We start from the raw sequence: 22,818 nt of genomic DNA on the forward strand, positions 1-22,818 counted from the left end.
TTCTGATCATCACAATAACCAATAAATATGCACTTAATGGACTTTGCATCAAGTTTTCTTCTTTCATAATTTGGAATATGGGCAAATGCCTTGCAACCAAAAACTCTTAAATGACTCACTTTTGGTTTGTACCCATAAAATGCTTCAAAAGGTGTTTTAAGCTCTAAACTTTTGGTTGGACTCCTATTTTTCAAATAAACAATAGTATTAATGGCTTCAGCCTAGAAACCATTAGAAATATTTTTACCTTGAAGCATACTACGTGCACATTCAACTAGTGTTCTGTTTTTCCTTTCAGCAACTCCATTTTGCTAAGGTGTATGTGGCACTGTAAATTGTTGTAGAATCCCATTGCTTTTACAATATTTATTAAATTCTCTTGATTTGTATTCTCCCCCCTGAATCAGATCTCAAAATTTTTATGCAATTACTAGTTTGTTTTTCCACCATATTCTTAAACTCTTTAAAGTACTAAAAAACATCACTCTTGTTTCTTATGAAATAAACCCATGTATACCTAGATCTATCATCCACAAAAATAAGAAAATACCATGCTCCACCAATAGATCTAGTTTGCATAGGTCCACATACATCAGTATGAATTAATTCAAGTATTTCCCTTTGCATTTTTTCTTTATGTATAAGAAATTCCTCCCTATGTTGCTTTCCAAGTACACATGCTTCACATTCAACATGATCATTCTTCGAGACAGAAAGACCTTCAACCATTGTGTTCTTTTGAAGTAGCATTAAATCTTTGTGATTTAGAAGTCCATACCTTTGATGCCATAACTCTACTGTTGATATTGTTGTAGATGTCAACGCTTGATGACTTTTCCTGGTCACATCCAACTTATACAAGCCTCCAACTCTAATATCTGTGGCAATAACCTTGTAGTGATCTTAAATGTCTTTCCCTACACACTGTGATTTAACAAATTCCACCTTCAAACCTTGGTCAACAATAGTAGAAACATAAATTAAATTCTTTTTTATACCAAATTCACACCTATTACTCCGTAACCTTGAACTTTAAGTGATTTGTTATCTCCTAGATAAACATATGTTCCATCAATGTTTTCATAATATTCATCAAACCACTCCTTATTACAAGACATATGGAGTGATGCACGAGAATCAATGAACCAAGCATTCACATCATCATTTTCCACAGACAATGCAGCATCAGAAACAAACAATTTAAGATTTTTAAATCCATCACTGATTGAGGTGTCTTTGTCCACAAAATTTCCATTATGTCTTTTGTTTCTTTGCCTAAACTCATTATATTTCCTTTTATAACAATCTTTAGAATGATTCCCAAGTTTGCCACAATAATAACAATCATCATTTCTCTTATCATGGATTGGAAATTTACACCGTGTCATACCTTTCTGTTTTGCTTGAAACTTGCCTCCTTTGTTCTTGTCCCATGGCTTGCCTCTGTATGGATGTTTGCCCTTGGCTACCAATGCCAAATTTGAACTACTAGAGCTAAAATTAAAGCTCTTCATCCTCTCCTCCTCTTGGAGAAGAATTCCTGTCAATTCATCAAATGTAGGGGGCTTCTCTCTAGCTGAAAGACTTGAAACAAAAATTTGATAATCTTGCACTAAGCCATTTAATGTGATGGTGACTAAGTCAGTACTAGACACCTTTTCACCAATATCTCCTAACTTATCACTTAAATATTTGACACGAGATATGAAATTGCTTATATTTTCATTTGCTTCCATTTTTAGAGATAAAAGCTTAGTCTTCAAAAACAAGATCTGGTTTGTATTTTTTGTTTCATACAAACCCTTCAGCATATCCCATGTTTCCTTTGATGTCTTGCAATCTTTGATGTGAGGAATAATGTTGTCCTTTACGGACATAAGCAGCAACACCTTTGCTTTTGTCTCCCTTCTCTCCCAATCTGGAATAGACGCTACAACCGTGGGTTTGGGCTCATCCCCACTCACAATGGACCATAAATTATAACCTTCTAAAATAGTCAACAACTTGAATTTCCAATTCACATAATTTCCTCCATCAAGTTTGGTGGATTCATTCAAATAAGTATCAACCAACAAATTTGACATGATGGAAAAAAAACTTTCTCCAATCAACAAAATGCCACCAAATCTAAATCCAAATGCACCCAAATTCACCAAATCCCAGAAAACTTTCACCACACATGCACCATAAAAATATTTAATAACTCCTTTTCACTATTAAAAATTTCCACCAACATTTTTTTTTACCTTTCACCACTTTAAATAAAAAACAAATACTAAAAAACCTTATCACTCATGATAATCTTCTCATTAAAAACAAACACCCCTTTTTAAATTTAGTCTCAACACTTAAAATAAAGCAAATCTTTTAAAAACTTACATCTCCCAACAAAAAACAAACCAAACTTTGATTTGCTTTGTTTTAAAATAGGTAAAAGAGGGCTGAAACCTTTTAACTCAAACTACTTCCACGATTTTCAAGCAACATGAAAATTCTTTGCTTCAATGCATTAGTCGGTTGGAGGCACCTCTAATGTCGTTGGCATCTCTAAATGACATACGGCAACCACTATGATATTTGCAACACAACAAATATTAGAAACAACACCCAGTGATTATCCACACTTAGATTCACTTATAGCAAGCCTGACACTTGCACATCTGGTTGCAACTTTCACCCCAAACAAAAAAGCTCCATCAGATTAGCAAGACTCTTTGCAACAATTCAAGACCCTTGCAGAGCTAACACAACTCTCACCCCACTCAACTAACACTCGACTCTCACACAATAATTCCTTCACGCTGTCTCACAACACAGTGGCACACCATAAGAGCTTTTCACTAAGGTACTTTCCCACAGCTCACGCTCTCTGCAAAACACTCAGCTTCACAAGTGGCCTCACACATAGCTACCACAAAGCTACCACAAGTGGCCTTACACATAGCTACCACAAAGCTACCACAAGTGGCTTTGATACCATATCAGAGAACAGAATCCCCACTGAAAGCTTGTCTCGTTCATTACTAAACATCACAATTTATACACATTTCCAGCTACAGATGAACAATAACTGCGTCGAATGATACTGACACTAACCGAATATGCTGACTGTTGAACAATGATCGACGCCATTCGTGATTAATACCTGACACCTCCCCTTAATCAGAATAACCTGCCAACTCAACATCAGATTCATCAGTATACATAATACCAAAATTAAGTGTTCCTTTCAGATATCGAAGGAATTTCTTTGCTGATTTCCAGTGCCTTTCACAAGGTTTAGCCATGAAATGACTAAGTATGCAGACAGAATATGCTATATCTGGCCTGGTAGTGGTGAGATAGTTCAGACTTCCCACCAGTTGACGATACAAGGTTCCATTCACCTCTTTGGTTCCATCATGACTGCACAATTTGACATTCTGTTCTAAAGGAGTAGATTTTGCCTTGCATTCAATCATATTGAACCTTTCAACGTCCAAAACTCAAGATTGCAAGTAGATTTGAACATGTGAGATCTCCCTCATGAACACCGTGTCTTCACAGCCACAGATATATCGACTGATCTGCACATCCCAGCAGCCACACCAATGATCTCTACTGCACGACTGCCTCCACGAAATTGTTGTTCCTTCCTATACTCGTAGTTGTGTTACACTTGTTAACCTTGGTAATATAGAGTTAAATTTTTAACCGAGTAATTATTTTGTTTAAAGTTGATCTATGTACAAGATTCGTGAAAAAAAATGGATATTATTTTCTACGATCTTGACAGAGTCTCCTCAGGGTAAACGAAAATAAGATCATTAAGTTCATATGAGTGAATTGGAACAAAATTGAAAACGGAAAATAATTATTTTGGTAGGGAAACATGGAATTATTTAGGATTCCTTAGAATTAAATTAAGAATTTGAATTTCAATTTGTGAATTTGGCTATGACCCTTTTGTACAAAGCATGATAACATGCATATAATATACATAGTGTACTATGTACCTAAACCAAGTATAGGTAAAATATCTTAAATACTTTTAACCTTGTTACCGATTAAGTAAATGAATCATTAAGGTAACTATGGATTTTAGTTATTGCATGGGGACTTGTCAGATTCGTTTTATTGTAGACTTAATGTATACACTACAATTATGAAAACCAATGGTGATAGCGGTTTATAGTATTACTATAACTATTCAAAGATTTCAGAGTGAAACTACCTAGGCCTATTCAAAGATTTCAGAGTGAAACTACCTAGGCCTATTCAAAGATTTCAGAGTGAAACTACCTAGGCCTACATAGTTAGCATAGGTAAAAATTAAGAAAAAAATAAAAAAAAGAAAATCAGCCAGAGAGAGCATTACAGATTGTGGATATATGGTTCCTCAACTACTAGGAATTGTTTCGAACATGTAACATAAAATGGGAGTAAGGAGAATATATGGTTGAGAATAATTGGAAGGTGGACAATTCAAATTTAATGTGGGTTCATGTTTATACTAAAATTAAAATTATAATAATAATAACTATTGTATATTTAAATTCCTAGGTAAAAATAACTATATTTAAATTCCTAGTTAAAAATGACTATTGTATATTTAAATTCCTAGTTAAAAATAACCAAATACAACGAATTGTATGTAAAATAGTTGTAGACTAGAATAGCATGCAAAGTATACAAGGAATGCATTGTCCATGTGTAATTAAATTGATACAGCGTGGAAGAAAGAAAGAAATAAATTTACATGCAGATTATATCAAACATGTTAAAATGAGATGTTGTATTGATAAATAAAACACCCAATGGTCAGCTCTACGAAAGAGAGTCTGAACCAGGAGAGTCTGGCTCTGTAGAACGCTCTACATTCTCAATGTACATCACACATTATATATCTTACATAGTTTTAGGGTTGTTAGAACCATACCCTTAGAAATAGAAACTAATTCCTATCCTGAGGTCTCGTGAACCAACTCACACTATTCTAAGATTCTCCATTATCTTCAACACTCCCCCTTAATGGAGAAGGGGTTCACAAATATGCCTAACATCTCCCTAAACATTTCAAACTTAATTTTGCCAAGAGGCTTAGTGAAAATGTCTGCAACATTATCACATGTTTTACAATATACAAGATGGATTTCTTTTTATTGTACTTTCTCCCTGACAAAGTGGAATTGTGTATCAATGTGTTTAGTGTTCTTGTGAAACACCAGATTATTAGCAAGTTTGATTGAACTCTGGTTGTCGCATCTGATTGTTGTTGCATCTTTCTGTTCTTCCCTGACATCCTGGAGAAGTCTCCACAACCAAACTGCCTCACATGTTGCTGCACACATAGCTTGATACTCTACTTCCACTGAAGACAAGGAAACTGTGTTCTGTTTCTTGCTACTCCATGTAATTACCCCGGATCCAATGCTGAATGCATAGCCTATTATGGATCTGCGATCGTCTACATTTCCAGCCCAGTCGGAATCTATAAATCCTGTCAATCTAACATCAGAGGAATCAGTATAAATAATACCATAGTCTATAGTTCCTTGTAGATACCTTAAAACACATTTTTCTGCATTCCAATGACTCTCAAGTGGTTTGGACATGTATTGACTTAGCACACTAAATGCATAAGCCAAATCTGGTGTAGTAGTGGTCAGGTAGATTAAACTCCCAACCAGCTGTCTATAAAGTGTCGCATCTGTCTCTTTAGAGCCATCCTCACTCTGAAGTTTAATGTTCTGTTGTAGTGGTATTGTTGCAGCCTTACACTGATCCATCATGAATCTTTCCAGTAGACCTTTGACATACTTACCCTGGGACAGAAAAGTTTTTCCTGAATCTCTCCAGATCTCAAGACCCAAACAGTATCTTAATTCACCAAGGTCTTTCATTTCGAACACCTGTGACATTTGTTGCTTGATTTCTTTGATTAGAGCAATAACATCACCTGTAATAATTAAATCATCTACATACAAAGAAATCAACACTATGTGCCCCTTTTCATCTTTCATGGTATACAGATTAGGGTCGTTTTTACTTCTGTTGTAGCCAAGTTGCAGAAAAAATGAATCAATATTTTCATACCAGGACCTGGGTGCTTGCTTTAGTCCATATAGAGATTTCTTTAATCTACAGACTAAATGTTCTTTCCCTTTCTGGACAAACCCCTCAGGTTGCTCTAAATAAACTTCCTCTTTCAATTCCCCATTTAAAAATGCAGATTTTACATCTAGTTGGTGAATCATCCAATGTTTCTTAGTAGCTAAAGAAATCAACATTCTGATAGTATTTAGTTTTGCTACGGGGGCAAAGGTTTCTTCATAGTCAATGCCTTCTTTTTGTGAATACCCCTTTGCTACCAATCTAGCTTTTAATTTATCTATGGTTCCATCTGCATTAATCTTGGGTTTATACAACCATTTACAACCTATGGTTTGTTTCCCTTTAGGAAGTTCAACCAGCTCCCAAGTGTTGTTCCTGATTATAGATTCATATTCCTGTTCCATAGTTGTTTTCCATTCACTACATTCATTTGCTTCCTTATAACTAGAAGGTTCAACAACATTCATCATACTAGTTATAAAAGCATTTTCCCTGTATCTAGCAGGCAATTGAGTCTGCCTACCTGATCTTCTGAGTGTTGGTGTAGCTTCTAACCCATTCTGAGTTTCCTTTGCTAGACTCGGCTTGATTGCTGCATCTGAATTCTCTTCTTCTGCCTTTGTTTGCTGATCTTGGTTGTTTCCTATTTCTTCACTTTCTTCCACCAAGAATGGAATATCCCATTCCTCATTGCGCTTATCAGATTCTTCATGAACCTGCTCATGGAATATGACATCTCTACTAACAAAAATCTTGTGAGTAGAGGGATTAAATAATCTATAAGCTTTATATTGTGAACAATACCCTACAAAGGTACATCTGATGGCTTTTGAATCTAGTTTTCTTCTATCTTCCTTTGGAATGTGGGCAAATGATTTAGACCCAAACACTCTTAAATGTTTTACTGCAGGCTTAAATCCATATAATGCTTCATAAGGAGTTTTAAACTCAAGACTCTTTGTAGGACTCCTATTTTTCAAATAAACTGTAGTATTCAATGCTTTAGCCCAAAAACCATTCGAAAGATCCTTACCTTTCAACATGCTCCTAGCACATTCCACCAATGTTCTGTTCTTTCTTTCTGTTACTTCGTTCTACTGAGGAGTATGGGGTACTGTGAATTGTTGTAATATCCCATGGTCTTTATAATACTTGATAATTTCATCCTTCCTGTATTCTCCCCCTTGATCGGAGCGGAGAATTTTTATATGCTTCCCTATTTGCTTTTCAATCATGTTTAGGAACTGCGTAAAGTATTCAAATGTGTGACTTTTCTTTCTCAAAAAATATACCCAAGAAAACTCTGTGCAGTCATCAACAAACAGTAAAAATATAGTGCACCTCCTAATGACTTTGTTTGCATGGGTCCACAAAGATCTGTGTGCACTAATTCAAGTATGTCTCTCTGTTTCCTTTCTACTCAAACAAGGAATTCTTCTCTATGCATCTTTCCTAATGTACATGCATCACAATCATTATGCACTTGTTTTAATATAGGAAGATCTCTTACCATTTCCTTTTTCTGAAGTAACAACAAATCATTGTAGTTGATATGACCAAATCTCTGATGCCACAACTCTTCTATAGTCAAACTCGCTGTTGTCAAAGCTCGAACTGGTGCCGGTCTCACATCCAATTTGTACAGACCTCCTGTTCGAATTCCTGAAGCAATAGTCTTCATGCCATCCAACAGATCTTTAATATAACAGTTAGATTTAAAAAATTCAACTTTGAGATCTTGATCTGTAATCATGGATACAGAAATCAAATTCTTTGTCACACCGGGCACATACATGACATTATGAATATGTCTTACAGTACCATCAGGTAAAATAACAGAGATTTTCCCACACCCTTTGATCTGATGACTTCTGTCATCACCAAGGTAGATTTGTGCTCCATCGTTGATTTCTTTAAAATATTCGAACCATTGTCTGTTTCCCGTCATATGTGTGGATGCTCCCGAATCTACATACCAGATGTCTGCATCAACATTCTCATCAAATTCTGCCATGAACAATCTGAAGTTCTGCACATGATTATCATTTGTGAGATGACCTGCATGTCTTTTCTGCCTCTGCTGTTGTTCATGATATTTCTTCTTCCTGCACTCCTTAGCCATATGACCAATTTTTCCGCAATAAAAACATTTAATTTCAGAGTTGTTTCTATTCGGATGCATACCTTGAGTTTGATTTGGTCTTTTCTGTGGGTTTCCTCTGTTTTGCTGTTGCGGATTTCCTTTTCCTTTGAAGAAGTTCTTCTTTGCCATCAATGCAAGATCTGCACTTTGGGGCTTCAAAGTCGATCTTCTTTCTTCTTCTTGCATTAATATTCCTGTCAGTTCTTCAAACTTTGGGATTTTCTCTCTCGCATTTATCCCAGTGATAAACATTTGGTAGTCATCGGTCACACCATTCATGGTAATTGTCACTAAATCTGTATCTGCAACTGTATCACCAATGTTTTCCAATTTGTTCTTTAGATCTTTGATCTTCGCTATGAAGGAAGCAACTGTTTCATTTTCCTCCATCTTCAGGGATAAAATCTTGCTCTTTAGGAATAGGAGATGATTTATATTCCTAATCTCATATAAATCCTTCAATATTCCCCAGATTTCGCTTGTTGATTTACATTCTCTAATATGTGGTATGATGCAGTCTTTCACTGACATCTTCAGCAGTGTCCTTGCTTTACCTTCTCTCTTCTCCCAATCTGGGACCGATGCTGATCCAGCTGCTGGCTTCAGCTCATCCCCATTTGCAATCGTCCAAGCACTCTGCGCTTCTAGCACAGTTTGCATCTTGAATTTCCAATTCGCATAATTGGAGCCATCAAGTTTGTTATGCTCATTCAAGTATGCTTCAATTATTTGATTATTCATCTTGATGATTCAAAAAATAAAAAATTGACAGGAAAAAAAATAAATGTTAGATCTACCCTAGATCTTTATGAAAGACAATGTCCCAAATCCTTGATCACAGATTCGGATTCAACACTCCACAGCGGTGTTAAAGGAGCAGATAGCTGGATCTCTACCACACGGTTTTCTCCACGCAACCTCTAGGCAGGTCTTCGGCCTCCACCACGCGGCCTTCGGGCAAGTCTTTGGCTTCCATAGATCTCACGTAGTTCTCACCCTTCCACACTCACCACACCAATGTTCCATAGGTCAGAGGTTTCCACCTCCTCTTTCGCCCTCCACAACACTCCTCCTCATCAGTCTGCGCGTGCTCCTCCGTGCCACCACTTTTGCAACCTACGTGGGCAATCCTCCTCATCAGGTCGCAGTGACCTTGGCCTCCTGCACATTAAAACCTCAATCGAACAAATGATGTAGTGGTTTTATAGCAGCCTCCTCCTCGGATTGCAGGCGATGTGGAGTTTCGGTTGGTTAATGCAGGCTACCTTTGAAAGATTTTGATGCAACTCCCAACCACAACACCGTCAAAGATTTCGATGCTAACAACCGATAATGGAAATCATAGCCTCCTCCACGCGGGCTACTTCACGACCACCACGCTACCGCTCTGCCTCTCTCAGCCCACCACGCGGAGCAACAGATCTCCACGTTGTCGCTGCGTTTCTGTCATCCCACCACGCAGAACAGAACACGCAGCCACAGTCGGTGTGATTTTCCACCGAACCGTTGCACTGTGCTACCAATCAGTTGCATCACCCCAACGCCAGAAAAACGCGTAAGGCCACTACTGAGATCGACGTGATTTTCTTGCTGATATACGCGCTTCGGCGCGATTTTGTCGCCAAACTACGCATTGTTTTTGACTCAGGAGCGTCGGCCTCTCTCCACTCAGCGAACAAGTTTCTCAGCCCTGTAGCTCTGATACCATGTTAAAATGAGATGTTGTATTGATAAATAAAACACCCACTGGTCAGCTCTATGAAAGAGAGTCTGAACCAAGAGAGTCTGGCTCTGCAGAACGCTCTACATTCTCAATGTACATCACACATTATATAGCTTACATAGTTTTAGGGTTGTTAGAACCATACACTTAGAAATAGAAACTAATTCCTATCCTGAGGTCTCGTGAACCAACTCACACTATTCTAAGATTCTCCATTATCTTCAACAAAACAATATGATTGGAAGCAGTGCTTTAGACTAAATATTTGAGGTCAATTCTAGAGTAATTTCTTGAATTATACAGTGATTACGCGAACCAAGAAATTAAAATGGTGTCTTGAAGACCAACTAGAAATAATTCAATACATGGTGATGCTATGGAGTTAAACACAAAGAGAGTATGAAAAAAAACTTTTCCATAGCTAGCATTGATACAAGCATTAATCAAGTTGTTTTGGGAGAAAGCGCTGGCACATCGTGCTACTCTTGCCTGCACCAGAATTACACTTGGAAGTAGTAGTCTTATATAGGAATAAACCACAAGCCGTGAGGAAGAAAAATAAACCGAGACTGCATTGTATCCAAAATTCACTTAACATAGTATTTTTTCATTTTAGATAAATGAAGCAAAATAAAAATATTTGTTACCATAGAAAGGTGTATAGAACAACAATATATAAAATAGGAGAATAGTCCCCGGTGGGAGAAGCCCTTAAAATTACATTATCCAACCATTCAGGGAACTAAAATTTAAGAAACTCAATTCACCATGATCACAGTGTAAGTGATTTCTGGGAACAAAAGGATATTCAAGTGAAGAAATAAACCATGAGGGTTTTCCATTAAAATGTGTATATAAACAACACTCCACCCGTAATGGGTTTTGGTACTAAATCCCAGGGTTATATAAATGAAGAAAGTCCTTAACAGAGGTCACCCAGATTGGGTGCATGCTAACAGGGTGAATTTTTCCCCTAGACCTATTTTTCTTTAGAGTAATCATGAGAAGTTACCCCACGCTAAACATATAGAAAGAGGTAGTGAAATTCAATGGACCCTTGCACCACAACTTGTAAGAAGAGCCATTGAAAACCAACCTGTAGGAATGGCAAGCATAAATTAGTAATTGAAGCTTGCCTCTGTGATTATGAAGACAAACTGACATCGTAACATTATACCTGCAGTCAAGGATTTTTTAACAGAATAGTAAGTCCAAATTTTTTTCTAGAGGCAATAACATAAATTTTAAAAAAAATATGGCGAAAAAACCCTCAAGTTCATTTACCTGGAGTTGTTATTTGAGTTAGTACCAAACCCTCAAGAATTCCAACTACATGTGCATCGAAAAACCATGACACCATCAAACTTATGAGTGAGAAACCCCGAGTATCCAAAGGATAATATAATTAACAGAGATGCGATTTTGAGTGGAAATTTCTAAAGAAAAGGAACCTATGTGACTTGTATGTCAGGATGTCAGGCAGTGCACACAATACAACGAGAAGAGGAGAATTCGCAGGCAGTGCACAGCACAGCAAGAAGAGACAGCAGGCCATGAAGATAATCTCAAGCAAGATGTGTTTTACTATCTTCAAGCAAACCATCAAAGCGTGCTTTACTAACCTCAAGCAAACAATCAAGGTCCGCCTCATTCGCCAAGGATTTGCCTATTTCCCTCGGTCGGGAGGGTTATTCATACGAGGATTGAGTAAATTGGGCGAGCAGCAGCTTGGCGATACCAGATCAGGTTTCCAGATAGAATTAGTGTCACTATTTCAAACTTGGAGGCATCCAACAGTTCACTGATAGCAGTAAGTTGAAGTGGTTAACATCAAATGGTACTGTCTGTCAAAGGCACTTGAAAATTCTTCAAACAATTCGCTACTCTCAGGTAGATTTATTTTCAAGCAAAGAGCCCTCAATCTGGTTTTAACGCGGGGGCATTTATGAGCAGAGCAACATGGTGAGCAGTGTGGTTAGCAGTATGAGCAAAGAAGTGTGAGAAGTGTGGGTAGCAGTGACAACAACAACCAGTGAACAATTTTTATGTAGCAGAAGTATCAAGCAGCGAGCAAGCAACAACAAATGTATTCAAACATGACAAAGGAACCAGAAATTTCAGATCATGTGGAGACAAATGATTTGGGACAAGTGAAAATTGCCTCATCCGCCAAAGCTGAGAAGTGGGTTTGGGTCAATTCCAAACAATATCGGGGCATTTTAAAATGAAGAATAGCCCGTCTAAAATGGGAGCAAACAAGGAAGAAACGGTCTAAAAAGAAAAGTAATCGAGCCCTTCACAAAAAACACTCAAACAAGTCTCCTCCACAAGCACGTGGCAAAAAGAAGTCCAAAGGAAAAGTCATTGATGATTCTACCTTATATAGTTCCATATCCACACCTCTCACCTAGTCATCTGATCTTTACGTAAAAGAATTGTTAAATGCAAAACAAAGGTTGGAGGTTTTAGAAGCTAAAGGGCAGAAAAGAGATCATAAAATTCATATAATAACGGCTAAGAACAAGGCATTAGCAAAAAGCAATAAAATTTTAAAAGAACAAGTGGCACTGCTACAGGAAGCTCTCCTGATAGGGAAGACAGAATGGCAACGCATGAAGGCGGATGTGCAAAACATAAAGAAATATGTAGTGGAAAGTACGGAGGTGGTGAATGTGAAATCATCCCAGGATAAAGGGAAAATGATTGCCCAAATAAATAACCATGAAAATAAAGCAAGAGAAGAAATGAAAGGAGATTCCACCAAAGTTTCCAAAACATGGGCTCAAGTTATTAGCATTTCTGCTCATAAGGAAGGAGAAACAAATATTCAGGTTGACAACATGCAAGATAGTGAAGGCAAAGAAAGACAAAATAGGGCAGCAAACATAATTATTAAAGGGGTGAAAGATTATGAGAAAAATGAATGTACTCTTGACCTTGCAAGAGACTTCTTGAAAGACAAGTTGCTATGGCAAGGACAAATATGCCAAGCATGGAGGGTGGGTAAGTTTAACGGGGAGAGAGCCAGGCCCATAAAAGTCATTATGCCTAGCTTGCGTGACAAATATATTATTCTAAGCAAGAAACATCTCTTGAGGGGTTCTCATTTTTTCCTAGAAGAAGATTTAACTATAAAACAATAGGAGGAAAGAAGGGAGGAAATTTTAAAGGTTAGGGCAACAAGAGATGAAGGAAAGAGAGCATGGATTTAAAAGGCAAAGCCGTGATAGCGCAATTTGGACCTCCTTCCAGAACAGAGCAGCAAGATGGCAATAAAGAAGAGGCAACAAACTCTTCAACAGGAAATCAGAAAGTAAGGTCAGTATGGGAAAACACTGACAAAGACTCAAATGTGAGTCTTGCATGTCAAAATAAATAGCAATCAAGTCATACCCAGGTTTCCTTAAGATTAGTTTGTTGGAACTTCAAAGGTTACCCATGGAGACGAGGACCTGGGTTAGGGCCTATTGCGGAAAATAGAGACATAATTTGCCTCATAGAAACACATGACCATGAAGAGTGCAAGACACTTTTGTTTGAAGGACACTGGAAGATGGCAGTGTGGAACAAGGCAACAAGGAATGACAAAGGGCATGGGGGTATCATGGTTTTAGTAAGGGTGAAAGAAGGTCGTCTCATTCAGTTAGAAAAAGAAGACCCAAATAAGCAATTCATTTGGTTTAAAATATCAAAAAATGGAAACCACATCAGAATTGCAGCATGCTATTTTGTGCCACAGGTTTCAAAAATCTACAAAGGTAGAGGGCTTGACCACAAAGATCCATTTGCAGCTTTAAAATTGGATATTGCAACATATTTGCAGCTAGGTGAAGTCCTTATAGTGGGTGATTTCAATGCTAGGATTGCAAGTGAGAAAGCTATCATTCTTTGTTGTAAAGATGAATGTGACCCTATTTGGCTTACAGAAGAAAGGAATCATCAATGGGAAAGAATTTCAGAGGACAAGGGTTGCAATCTCTTTGGTGAACAATTGCTTACTTTATGTGGGGCTTTTGATTTAGTCATTTGTAATGGTTTGACTAGATGGGCAAAGTTCGGTAATTTCACTTGCAGTACTTACAATGGAGCAAGTGTGGTAGATTATGTAATTTTCTCGCATGGTTTGTGTGAGAAAATGGAAGAAGTATTGGTTGGAGATCAACTGTGGGATTTGAAATAAGATCACAAGCCAATTTATTTATGTTTCTCTTGGATTGGAAAGAAACAATTAGAGTAAAAAATTCAGCATGTCCAAAAATATCTCCCACAAGGCAGAATTCTTTTGACCCCAGAAAATTGTAATACCTTCAAAATGACGCTAGAGAGGCTATTTGAGAAGGAGAAAATTACAATTCACAGCCTTCATAGTCATGAATTAACACATTTAATTCAATGCGCACTTGAAAAGTTGAAAAGAACAAAAATTAAGAAGTTTGAAACAAATTGCTTTCTGGTTAATGCTTGGTTTAACGAGGAATGCAAAAAGGTAAAGAGAATGTGGAAAGAGTCAAACAAAGATAACATAAAGCTCAAATATTACAAGCAATTATTAAGCAAGAAAAACGTTGATTTCATGGTTTCAAGGAGGGAAGAACTAATCTTCCTTGGGAAAAATAATCCCAAATTATTTTGGAATGAGCTCCAACCGAAAAAGATACAAATTGGAAATAATATTACAGCTTCTAAATGGTTTGACTATGCAAGACAACTCTATGAGTAGGTTCCCAAGGTTGACCCTCCCCCCTTGGTCAACACTGATACTGAACTCTTCACGGTACAAGAGGTAGAGATGAGTATCAAGAAGCTGGGTGTTGGAAAAGCAAAAGACTTAGCTGAACTCCAAGCAGAATATCTAAAGTGGGGCTCAAAGATTCTTGCATCTCACATTACAAAAATCTTCAACAACATCATACAACAAGAGCTCCCCACAGATTGGAAAACTAGTCTGGCAATACCTCTTTTCAAGAGAGGTTACGTCAATAATCCCTGCAATTATAGGACCATCATGATAAACCCTTTATTTGTAAAGTTATTTGGAAGCATGCTAGAAAACAAAATTAGCAAGTGGGCAGAAGAAAGAGATAAGTGTGCTAAAGGGCAAGCAGGTTTTAGACCTAAACATTCCACAGTTGATTATTGCATAACTTTAAGGCACGTCATTGAAAAAGTTTGGGAGAAAAAGGAAGAAGTCTTTTGTTGCTTTGTTGATTTCAGAAAAGCATTTAAATCGGTTCCTAGGGATAAACTTTGGCAGAGAATGGAGGAACTTGGGGTTCCTAAACATTTGAGAGTAGCTGTGCATAGGCTATATGAAGAGGTGAAAGTGAAAATTAGAACTTCAACAGAAATTTCTAAAAGTTTTAGAAGCGATATCGGGGTCAAGCAAGGTTGCCCACTATCTCTTACCCTTTTTGGTTTATATATCAACAAGCTTGAGGAGTGGTTAAATTCGCAAGGGGGTGATGGTATCTATTTGTGCAAGTTTGTTATAAGGCTTCTTTTGTATGCAGATGACCTTATTCTAATTGTTAAATCGGCTCTTGGTTTGCGAGAACACTTACTATCCCTTGATCATTTTTGTAGAAGTGTGGGGATGCAAGTCAATATCAGCAAAACGAAAGTAGTGGTTTTATTTAAGAAAAGAAAACATAACCAACATAAGTTCTACTTTGAAGGCAACATTCTGGAAGAAGTTGTGGATTACAAATACCTCGGAATTGACTTCAACAAAAATCTAAGCTGGAATGGTTGTAGAAAGAAAAGAACTTTGTGGGGTTGGAAAGCATTTTATGCTTTTCAAAATAGGTGTAGAGAGACAGAGTTATGGGACTTGAAGACCACTCAAACTCTTTTTGGGCTTCTAGTGATTCTGGTGATTCTCTATGGTTGTGTATTGTGGGCTAGCAGTACCTCTCACATGCAGTGGAGACAAATTGAGAAAATTCAGAAGCGTTTGATTACAAACAAATTTAAGATTAAAAGTGCAGTTCCTTATGATATCTTGTTAAGTAAAATAGGGACTGCTCCTATTGAAATAATTGCTGTGGTGCGATTCATAAGGTATTTAAAAAAAACTGAGCAAATGGAACATGGTAGATGGCCTAAGGTTGTCTTTAATGATAGATTTTGCAAGAGCAAAAAAACTTGGATGCAACAAAATAACAAATGGTTTAGTAAATGGGGTATTTGCTTGAACGCGCGTCCCATAAACAACAAATAGATAAAAGCTTTTGTTATGGAAAAGTTCCACAAACGTACTTGGGATAAGGAGCTAGGAAGAAAGAAAAATTACTATATTGAAGTGTTTAATCCCACTCATAACCATCAACCAAAAGCATATATAGAGGCCAATATCTCATGGAGAGCCAAAATTCTTATTGCTCAGTTAAGTACTAATTCTCATAAACTCCATTGTGAAACAAGGCGCTGGAAAAAGCCAAAGGAAGTGTGGGAGGAAAGGGTATGCATTTTTTGTTCTTCTGAAAAAGTGAAAACAGAAAAATATTTCATTTTAGAATGTGAGGCCTTCAAAGACAACATGGAAAGTTATGCAAATATGCTAGCAGCGAGCTCTTGGGATAATCTATTTAGCGAGGGGTTTGTCGAGAAGCTGAGAGCATTTATTGTGAAGCTTCACAGAAAAAGTGCAGCACACATCAAGCAGAGGAAGAAGTAATCTGTTCCATAGGCTAAAGAGAAGTAATCTGTTCCATAGGCTATCTTTAGCCTCGTGAACGTTAAGATAATTTCTTTCTTTTTTCTTGTAAGCCACTGGCATTATAGAATACTCGAAAGTTCTCGCAGATATACAAAAATAAAATTGGCGTCGAATATGCAGAGGCGCAATGTCCCTCACAGCGTTTTAGCACCGCGTAAGAACCTAAGGGAAAATTTAAGTGGTGGTATCTGAGCATGCTGAGTGTTTCCCAAAAAATATATTGCAGCCACAATTCAAGTTAAGGAAAAAAAAAAAACTTACCCTCGTACTGTTGGGAATTAATATAGTATTAAAGAGGCAGTGTGTTGCCATGAAACCATGATGGAGAAGGCATCTGCAAGTTTACCAGTGTTGCTCTTTGCGGTGCGCTTCAGGCACGACACGAAAAAGACTCCACGAGATAGGCCGAAAATCACCTTATAATATTAGGGCTCCAACAAGAAATTTCCACCGTCGGATCCTAGAGTCTCCAATCTTCATACCACCATAGCACTGACACCCACATTGGAACCACGTGAACTCTAAGGACGTGGCTTATTCCGGTTAGACTCCAAAACTCAAGGGAATGGCCATCGAATCACTGAATTCCACATGGATTCCACTATAGAGTAGGCCAAGTACGAAGTTCAAATGACCGCAAAAAGTAATGTCTCTTTCCAGAACCCTCGTAGTCGAAGCACCAAGGAAACGTAGGGAATAATTATTGGTATATAGAGTTTAATTGTAGATCAAACGTTGTTGCATAATAGTATATTGTTATAAATCAACATCAGAAGGTATATAGGTTAAATCAATACCTCAATGATAATATCGATCATAGGAAAAAGGGGAATGACTATCCTAGTGATGAACCTTGTGGAAGGCGAAAGTTAAATAGAAGCATACCCAGTTTTGGAAATCTCTATCAGTAAGAAAAAATTTAATACACAAGTCACGAAAAGACTAAATACATAATCCCTGAGCATATTTTATTTTTATAAAAGAAAAAAGGAAAAGTTCGGTTAAATCTTGGTACGTGACAATGTACTAGTGAAATCAACAATATATCAAGCAGTATGGTTAGGAAGAGTATTGGATGGACTTAAGAAGAAATAAGGATTAACTATTGCATTATTCAAGAATGGTGTGTTTATCAAAAGAGCAAGTATATTGATACAAGATATCATTTTATTAGAGAACTTGTGAGCAATGGAGAAATTTACTTGAAGCCTTGTAAATCAAGTGATCAATTGGCTGATATATTCATTAATCCATTAGCAAAATATGTATTTGAATTTCATAGAGGAAACTTGGGTGTTATAAGCCTCACTGAGACTTTAACAAGCATGCATGTTTGAATTGTCATGAGTCATGTCTTAGTTTACTGGTCACAATTAAGGGGGAGTGTTAAAGATAGCTAATTACTCCCGCATGGATAGTTATTTAAAATTAGAGAGTTAATTAACTGAGTCAAGTTGAGCCAAGTCGAATTAAGTTATATTTTGGGTAAAGCCGAATTTAGTGTGTGGTTGCATGTTAAGTTATTTTGGGCGAGTTTCTAGTGGGAAAAAATTTAAATACCCCTCACCGGATTCATTGTAATCATAAGTTTTATGTCATCAATTGAAGAGTCCTAGTTTAGTTTGTGTGAACTTTTGCGACTTACCTCCTCTACCTTTTATTTTTTAGTTACTTTTCCTTACTATGTAAATAACATTTAACTTTATTTATACCAACTTTATTTCAAGTATGTTTGTTTATATGGATTTTTAGAGATACTTAGAATTATTTATTTATTTATTTTTTTAATGTTCTAAGCACCTAAAAAATTAATTACTTTTTCTTACTTTGTACTGGAAACTAAATTTTTTTTATGCGATGAAAGTATTTCATTTTTTAATTACTTTTCTTTACCATGTATGTGGCAATTAACTTTATTTATGCCAACTTTATTTATGTTTTTTTTCCATGCACTTTTAGGTATACATAAATTTTCTTATTTATTATATTTTCTTACCATTTACATCAAAAATATTCCTTTTTATTGTATTTTCTTACCATCTGCATCAAAAATATTATTTTTTAATTGTATTTTCTTACCATCTACATAAAAAATATTTCTTTTTATTGTATTTTCTTACCCTCTACATGGAATTAATTTACTTATTTCAAGTATAGAAATTATTGTTTCACTTATACTTTTTGGCATACACTTTTAAAAAAAATATGGAAGCATTTTTGTATTTCTAATTTCAAAATTGTTTGTAAAGATTTTTCATTTTCTCTCTTTTCTTTAAATATCACTTCTAAAATCAACATTATCACATATCAACAAACCACCAAAAATATTATACTTGACCAAAATCCACTCAAAATATAAAAGCATTTTTGTATCTCTAACTTCAAAATTGTTTGCAAAATTTTTACATTTTCTCTTTTTTCTCTAAATATCACTTCTAAAATCAACATTATCAAATATCAACAAACCACCAAAAATATTATGTTTAACCACAATCGACTCCAAATATCTAAATAATAAATATAAATAAAAAAATATTTATATTTTTTAAGAAACAAATAATTATTATTCATTATTAATGGATATATTTTTGAAATTATATATACATATTTTATCTCTAACTAAAAATTATCATTATTATATAATAATAACTAATTTATAAATATTATTATATAATATTTATTTATTTATTAAATTATTTTATAATAAAAAATAATATACTTAATTTATGATATCTTTTAAATAGTGAATCAATTAAATTTGATAACCATAGTGATGTCTCTCCTATCTCCATGTCTACAACTTATAAGAAATATGGCGCAACTAAGCATTCAAAGTGGTCACTAGAGCTGGGATATCCAAGGAGATGGATCAAAATGGGTTGACCATTGAAAACACAATACAACCCTTTTGTTTCACTATTATGATTTAATTCTTGAAATCACAGTGGAGCCATGGCCCAAGAATCAAGACATAGTCATAAATAATAAAAAAAATTACAATTACAAAATCAAAATCAAAATAAAAAATCAAAATTACATTAATCATGTAATTCATAGAAGCTTTACTTAATAGTTCGTAAAAATGGTGTGCATGTATTTGGAAATGTAATTATGATATTTAATTAGGGTCATATATTTATATGATATTAAATAAGGTGTGCATGTATTTGGAAATATAATTATGATGTTTAATTAGGGTCATATATTTATATGATATCAATTATTTAATATTAGTTATTTATATTATTTGTTTTATTGTTTTTACTATATATTAAAAACTTCTTTATTATTATATATATATTAACATTATTTTTTACCAATTTTATCATACAACTAATTTATAATTAATAATTAATTAATTAATTACTTTATTATTATTATTATTTTTTAAATATATCAATATAATTAATAAATAATAATAAAATGTCTTCATTATCATTCAAATAATGATCACTAATACCAATTTTAACATCCACTTATACTTAATAATATTAATACACCCTTCCATGCTGATCTAGATGCAAAATTAAATGCTATGAACACCATCCTCAAACAATAACGATAAACCAACTCACTCTTTTTTTTTTTTTTTTTTTTAATAACCTAAAATAATATACCACACTATTTTTAACGTGAGCACTTTGAATACGTATAATAACACTAGCCCGCAAAACAATATCATATCAATTATATATATAACTTAAAACTAAAGCCATCACAGAATTTTATTGCAATATTTATGTTAAAGGGGTGAGTTCACAGTAACGAACTGCCCAAACACCTCAATACTCCACTACCACGTTACAGTGATTTTATTAAAAATTTATAAACATTTACACCGGCTATGCTTCATACACTAAAAACACGTGACCTAAATGAACCAAATGAACTAAGCCTAAACGATAACCCATTCAAAGGGTGAGTAAGTCTTTCATCTTTAGCCTCACGCAGAGCTTCAATTAGGTTTTGGAGAGCAATGGCGGGATGGTCTCTCATCTGCAACAGATATTCGGTTACATCCGCGGGTGTCATCTGAGCAGTCTCCATCAAACATTTGATCTCCGGAAACAGTTCATGGCTTTCGATGTCCAGATAATTGCGGGCGAGAGTCTTGAATGCACGGTATGTGCAGAAGGAGAGGAGAATATGTTTGTCCATCCGACCACGCCTCACAAGCGCAGGGTCGAGCCGGTCGATGTGGTTGGTGGTGAAAACGAACAGTCTCTCGCTTCCGCAACACGACCACAACCCGTCGGTGAAATTCAAAACGCCGGAGAGCGTCACTCTGCTGTCCTGGTTCCACTCGCCCTCGTCGGCCTGCGCAGGCTGCTCCTCCTCTGGCGGCGGCGGCGGCTGCTGCTTCTTATTTTTCTTGCGGTCGGATACATTGGGCGGCGGTGGCAGCGGATGGTACTTCATCCTCTTCTTGCGGTCGGAGAGATCGAGCGAACAGTCGATGTCTTCTATGACGATGATGGATCTATTGGTGGTGGTGATGAGAAGCTTTCTGAGTTGGGCATTGTTCTTCACTTGCGTCAGCTCCAGGTCATAGATGTCGTACTCCAGAAAGTTAGCCATGGACGCAATCAAGCTGGACTTGCCCGTTCCAGGGGGGCCATAAAGCAAATACCCTCGCTTCCACGCCCTACCCACTTGCCGGTAATATTTCTCTCCCCTTGAGAATCTCAACAGATCCTCCATGATCTCCCGCTTCAGCTGCGGTTCCAGAGCCAAGGTCTGGAAAGTCGCAGGATGATCGAAAACAACAGGTGTCCACGCCCTGTATTCATTAGACCCACCGGAATCTCCAGATTTATTGGTGTAGATCTTCCGATGGCGATTTCTCAGCTCCAACGTTTTGGCTTCCGCCATGACATGGGGGAGATAAGCTTCGAATACCTTGTGTCTGTGGTTCTTGTGAAATGTCAGCTCGTAATATCGTTTCTCGTCGGGGGCGGAGTTCGACGAGAACATGACGAGCCGCTTGACCGTTTTGCTATGGAAAACCCACCACACTTTGATCCCCTCGAATTCGTCTGCAATCTCTTCGTTGCGATCCATGGTGAAAGTAAACTCTTTGCTGTTCTTGTTCTTGTTCAGTTTTAATCTCTTGGCCGCCGTATACGACCTTGCGCTCAGATAAGTCTGCACAGCTTCATATACTTCGCTCACCTTCATGCCATCGTTTTCTTCTATAACAACCGAGATGTAAGAAGACACCATCCATAAGAGCTTGCGCAGCGAGTGTTTTAACAAATCATAGAATTCTGGGGCAAGGTAGTCATTCACTATGGCCCGTAAGAATATCATTGTTGCCATAATCGACCCCAAATTCGACCAGAACTCCATTTTTATAAAATGAAACCAGGACACCCCAAACCCTAAACAGAAAAGAACTCAATTTTGATAACATGAAACCAGAAAACCACAAACCCTAATCAGAAAAGAACTCAATCTCCATAAACTGAAACCAGAAAACCACAAACCCTAATCAGAAAAGAACTCAATCTCCACAAACTGAAACCAGAAAACCTTAACCTCTAAACGGAAAAACTGCAGGTCCTCAGTCGACTATTGGTAGCAGGGTTGGCCTGCCTTCATATAAACGAACCTAGAGGAACTCGGCCTGTCTATTTCATGGGTTTTCTGGTGGACTGCGAAAGTGCCGCGAAATTACAAGGAAACTTCGTTTTGGAATGTATGATCCTTTTGCTTAGTTCATGGTGCACTTATCGTCGTGCCAAACCAAAGAGTGATGCCAAATATCAGTCACTCCTTAACTACTATGGACGTCGCCAAGTTACAAATATCGTTTTTAATAATACTTGTTGTATATTAAATTTGATTATGGTTAGTATTTACTATAATAAGCGTAAGCATACTTTTAATTTTCCACTCCATGGAAAGTTTTTGTCTCACCCGCAGCTTTTAATCTTACTCTAATTCACTTTTTATATATATGTATATGTGTTTTGCTGAACTTTACAGGTGGATTGTTTGTTATTTTATTTTGGAGTTGTTTATAATGCGACTTTTTGGAGATTCCGGTGACGGAATCCCGCGGAAGAAATTGAGGTTAAATCTTGATTTGTTGCAGTTAAAATGGTTTTTTAACTGCATATTTGGATTCAGCACCCTGGA

General features: G+C 36.5%; 1 pseudogene; it reads right to left on the reverse strand.

Annotated features, from left to right (window-relative positions):
• Positions 1-20,452: 20,452 nt before the first annotated feature.
• On the reverse strand, positions 20,453-22,180 carry LOC149218250 (AAA-ATPase At3g28580 pseudogene; annotated as a pseudogene).
• Between the last annotated feature and the right edge of the window lie 638 nt (positions 22,181-22,818).

This window comes from Pinus tabuliformis, chromosome Q (genome assembly GCF_031772625.1).
Source record: "Pinus tabuliformis cultivar Carrire ecotype Pingquan chromosome Q, CPIR1, whole genome shotgun sequence".
Taxonomy (NCBI): domain Eukaryota; kingdom Viridiplantae; phylum Streptophyta; class Pinopsida; order Pinales; family Pinaceae; genus Pinus; species Pinus tabuliformis.